Below are 6,000 nucleotides of genomic sequence, written 5' to 3'. Positions count from 1 at the left end.
TTCACTTCTTGCTGCACTGTTGATCTGTTCTGGGTTGGAGAGAGTTGGGAATCTGCCTGCAGGGAGCTGGCACTGAATGACTGATGTTGGGTTTCCAGCATGGTGAAAGAAAGACCTAGGAGCGTGAAGCTCCTGTCTTGTACCTCTTGGAGCAGGGGTTGGAGATCATCATCAGAGAAGTTGGTTGTGTTTCTTTTGCCTGCTACCTTGGCGGAGCTGGCACCTTGGCGGAGCTGGCACCTTGGACCGATACTGTGGGCGAGAGGCGATTAAATAAATTGGTGGAAATTGCCAGCAAAGCCACTAGTCAGCCACTTACCCTGCTGCAGGACAGTGTTCTGCTGCTGCCTGGAGTCTGTAGAGAGCTTTTAAAGAGTTATACCGTTGTTGCACAGATGTTTCTGGGGGGGGGGGGGGGGGGGGGAGGGGGGCGGTGCGCTAGCCAGCATCTTAAAATAGTTTCTACACTCAAGTTACACCAGAGTTGCACCGGAATTACAAGCAACAAGGATGTAAGGGCCAATTGAGGCCCAGGACGAGTACAAACCAAGATGGAGAAAAAAACTGAAAAATACAAGGGACACAGTCCGTAGACCTAGCTGAAACATAACCAATCTCTAGAAGGAAAAAAAGGGGCAGAGAAGAGGGAGGGAAAGTTAAAGAAAAATTGAAGAAAACAAACACAGAGGTGCAATTCAGAATTTTGTAATATCCAAATCCAACCCATCCTTTGCCTTCTGCCCACAACAGCTGCATTGAGAAAGTGGAGTCCAGAAAAATTAACCACATTTGGAAAAGTTTCACTTACGATGACAGACATAATACATAACTTTCTGTGCCTAGGCTATCTTCCAAAATTTTCTGATCCAATCTAAGGTGGAGGAGACTTACTTCCCCCACACCCCCCAGATTTCACCATCCTAATAAGATAGCATTTACCCTAAAACTATGCTTTACATTCTTGTTTTGGATTCAAAATAAAAATTTTAGAGGCAGCAATCTTGAATGCCTCATTCTTCCTTGCACCTTCTGGTAGCTGAGTACTGCTGACACAGGCTGCCTGTATTAGCTTTTGATGGAAAAGTAGAAAAAAAGGCTCAAAATGGAGGGGGGTGCATTTTTAAAAAAATTACCATCTCAATTTACCGAATTGAAAATGAAAGTCTCACGCTCCAAAAATAAATCAAAATATTGCAACAGAGATATTAAATTCCCATTCTCACACTACCCAAAATAAAGGAGTCAATTTGTCACTGAGGGTAGTTTCATAGAGAACAAACATCTTTAATTTTACCATATAGAAAGGAGCATATACATGTTAAACAAAGCTCAAATTCATCAAAACTAATTAAGTCACATGACAGTAGGAAATTAAAAAGAGCACTATGTTTTAAAATCCATTACTCTGAGAGACGTGCCCCACCCCCTGCCTAAAGCTTCACAATGGGCAATTCCCACAATGCAAGACCATAATCCTGGTGGTGTAGTGGGTCAGTCACTGGCCTTTTACCTCTGGATCCTTGGTTCAAATCAGGCACAGGTTAATATGATAGCTGGAAGTCTGCTATGTGTTGGTTGTAAAGGTCTTATGTGAAATGAGTTTGACTAGTATCAATCCATTTCCTCATATCATGAGCCTACAGCACAAAACCGGCTCTAATCTGGCATTGTTTCCCAGAAACCCTAAAGATGTTTGGTGTGGGAAATGGAAAAATGTCACACTAATGCAAAAGGGAGTGCTTTCTTAAGTTGGCCCATGAATCTCAGTTACATTCCAATTGCTAATTATATATGTTTTAAACACAAATACCTAAAAGTCAGAATAATTTAGAGCATATCATGAGCACTATTAAAAATAACAGACATTTATAAACAGTTAATAGTAAAAAAAATTTGGCATCACAGTACTTTTTTAAAAATTTAATAGGTCAATCTAATTGAATGGAATAGTAACAATCACAGTAGCCATAAAGCATGTACATTTACAAATAATTAACAATCCAGTTTCAGATATGCTTCCCAAAACATAATTGGTAAGGCACATCATTTTGACGATAAAAAAATCTTACTTACAAATATAAGCCTGTAGCATTGCAGAGCCCCTCTTTCCTTTGATTGGACCATGCTAACATTGTGGTAGCAGTCACATTGTTAGTGATGATCAAATTTGCAACCAAAAGCAGGAAGTGGCCATGAGTTCCCAGCTAAATTCACTCTGCCTTCAAACAATGTGTCAGAAGACCCATTGGTAGATTTAAAACCTACTGTAAACACTTAACTACTAAGATTATATAAAGCTGAATGCTAAAGTTCATCACATTATCTGACAGAGATTCTTCAGGATTTTTAAGCAGGATGTGAAGCAACTAGAACTTTGTACTCAGACAAATCATGGCTTGCAAAATTTCATCCTGGTGCCCATGAATAAAAGTGTTTAACTTTTAACTGAATATTCTATACACTTTCCAACACAAAGTTTTGCTGTGGTCAAAATTAAACCATTAGATTTAATTTTGGGTGTATTTAATAACAAAAATTAAAAGATAAAACTAAGTTTCTATGCCACTTCATTTAATTTGTATTGAAATCATAAAATCAGGTTGTCAATTTTTAAACAAACCATCAGTAATACAAAACTATTCTGTACACTAAATGTATTACAATTTGACATAATTACAAGATTGAATTTTTACATAGGCCCTGTTTTGCGAGGACATTTTAAATCCAGTTGTGTTCTTTTAAAAAAAAAGTTTTTCAAACCTTTGGATGTCTAAGATTTTTGCAGCTCTGCGTTATTTTCATGGAATCAGATAGTTACGGCACAGAAGATGGAGGCCGTTCGGCACATCGTGTCCATGATGGCCAAAAAAGAGCTATCCAGCTTAATCCCACTTTCCAGCACCTGGTCTGTAGCCCTGTAGGTTATGGCACTTCAAGTGTGCATCCAAGTACTTTTTAAATGAGTTGAGGGTTTCTGCCTCTACTACCCTTTCAGGCAGTGAGTTCCAGACCCCAATCACGCTCTGGGTGAAAAAAAATTCTTCTCCGCTCCCCTCTAATCACTGACCCCTTTGCTTAGGGAAATAGGTCCTCCCTATCCACTCTATCTAGTCCAGTCATAATTTTATATACCTCAATTAAATCTCCCCTCAGCCTCCTCTGTTCCAAAGAAAACATCCCCAGCCTATCCAATCTTTTCTCATTGCTAAAATTCTCCAGCCCTGGCAATATCCTTGTAAATCTCCTCTGTACCCTCTCTAGTGCAATCACATCTTTCCTGTAATGTGGTGACCAGAACTGCACACAGTACTCAAGCTGTGGCCTAACCAATGTTTTATCCAGTTCTAGCATAACCTCCCTGATCTTATATTCTATGCCTCGGCTAATAAAGTAAAATATCCTGTATGCCTTTTTAACCACCTTATCTACCTGTCCTGCTACCTTCAGGGATCTGTAGACATGCACTCCAAGGTCCCTCTCTTCCTCTACATCTCAGTATCCTCCCATTTCTTGTGTACTCCCTTGTCTTGTTTGCACTCCCCAAATTCATTACCTTACACTTCTCTGGACTGAATTCCATTTGTCACTTTTCTGGCCACCTGACCAGTCCATTCATATCTTCCTGTAGTCTTCAGCTTTCCTCCTCAATCTCAACCACATGGCCAATTTTTGTATCATCTGCAAATTTCTTGATCAAGCTCCCCCACAATAAGGTCCAAATCATTTACACTACAAAGCAAGGGACCTAGTACTGAGCCTTGCATGATCCCACTGGAAACAGCCTTCCAGTCTCAAAAACATCCATCAACCATTACCCTTTGCTTCCTGCCACTGAGCCAATTTTGGATCCAACTAGCTCCTTTCCCTTGGATCTCACGGGCTTTTGCATTTTTTGACCGGTCTGCCATGTGGGACCTTGTCAAAAGCCTTGCTAAAATCCATGTACACATCAAATGCGTTAACCTCACCGACTCTCCTCGTTACCTGCTCAAAAAATTCAATCAAGTTAGTCAGTCACAACATTCCCTTAACAAATCCATGCTGACTGTCCTTGATTAACCCATGCCTTTCTAAATGACTATTTATGCTGTCCCTCAGAATCCATTCCAATAATTTGCCCACCACTGAGGTTAGACTGACTGGCCTAAAATTACTTTGTCTCTCTCTGTCTCACTTTTTAAGCAACAGTACAACGTTAGCAGTCCTCCAATCCTCCAACACCACACCTGTAGCCAGGGAGGATCGGAAAATGATGGTCAGAGTCTTCGTTATTTCCTCCCTTGCTTATCTTAGCAGCCTGGGATACATTTCATCCGGGCCTGGTGATTTATCTACTTTCAAAGATGCTAAACGCCTTAATACTTCTCTCTTACAATGTTTATCCCATCCAATATTTCACACTCCTCCTCCTTAATTAAAATCTCTGCACCATCCCCTTCTTGAAGACAGACTCAAAGTATTCATTAAGAACCATACCCACATCTTCCACCTCCATACGTAGGAAAGAGTAGGGCCTATTAGAGACCAAAAAGGTAACCTTAGTTATCATCTTGCTCTATGTATTTATAAAACATTTTTGGGTTGTCCTTAATTTTACTTGCCAATATTTGTTCATGCCCTCTCTTTGCTTTCCTAATTTCCTTTTCAATTTCACCCCTGCACTTTCTATACTCCTCTAGACTTTCTGCTGTACTGAGCTCTTGGTGTCTGACATAAGCTTCCCTTTTTTGCATCATTTTATCATTCTGTTAAAAGCCAAATGGCACACAAAGTAATTCTAAGTAGATGTTCAGATGAACCAACACATTTAGAAGTTCCACAATAAACACAAGATTAAAAGGCCTAAGCTTTAAAAAAAAAACACTAATCTTTAGCTGATAATGGAAGGACACATGTTGTTCCTTAAAAGACAAATACACTTGGCACAGTGTGCAATAGCAATAAGCAAAAGTAAACAAGAAAATTGTACCATGACAACATGAACAAACAAAAACCAAAAAAAACAAGGATACACTAAAAACAAACCAGCAGGATCATTAATGCTAAATATAGGTTATGATACTAATGCAAACATTTAGGCAAACATTCAATGGATATGAAAAAAATAAATGCAGTAAAATAAGGAAATGCTCCTTTAAAAAGGTGGGTTCACATGTATTTATCAAATGTTACAAAGGCTGCATTTATAAACCTCAAACATTAAAAAATGTGCAAAATGTTCCTGACTTCAATTATTCAGTTAAGTTTTTAAGAAAACTGGAATATTCCATGAATTATCAAAATTAGCCACATATAAACTTCTACATGCCATAATTACTAACAACAGGTGTGCATTATACAATCAAGAAAAATAAAATCTTTTGAGACAGTAGGCACATATTTGACAATTCCTCAGCATTTCAAGTTTGTAATCTTAAGACAACTTAGGAAAACAGCATTCCATTTTATTATATGATTTCCCTACTAAAAAATAAACCCCCCATATTGAGTATAGCATAAAGAATGTTAGCCATAGAGTTCAACACTATTCACAGTAACAATACATTATAAAATTAACATTTCAGCACCACACACACACAATATCTTCTTTTTCCATGGTGAGACAGGAGGAACATAGTAGGTATTGAACATTATGATCAATTACTGCAATACTAGAAGTCCCCATGCAATATTATGTGGCATTATCTTCTTCAGTAAGGATATATATATATATATATATATATATATATATATAGCAAAAAAAAGTTTGCAATCAGGGTGCAGGCAATATGAAAACATGGTATCATTAGAAAAAGTGCTGTTGATAAATGTTCTAGGTATCAGACTTAAATAGATAAATAATACTTCAATACCCTTCGAGAACTTTGCATCCCTCCAATTCTGGCCTCTTTTACATCCCTGACTTCTTTCGCCTCACTATTGGTGGCCGTGCTTTCAGCTATCTAGGCCCCAAGCTCTGGAATTCCCTCTCTAAACCTCTCCGCCCCTATCTCCTCCGTT

This window comes from Heptranchias perlo, chromosome 14 (genome assembly GCF_035084215.1).
Source record: "Heptranchias perlo isolate sHepPer1 chromosome 14, sHepPer1.hap1, whole genome shotgun sequence".
Lineage (NCBI taxonomy): Eukaryota > Metazoa > Chordata > Chondrichthyes > Hexanchiformes > Hexanchidae > Heptranchias > Heptranchias perlo.
The sequence above is the reverse complement of the archived record's forward strand: the minus strand, read 5'-3'. Positions refer to the sequence as shown.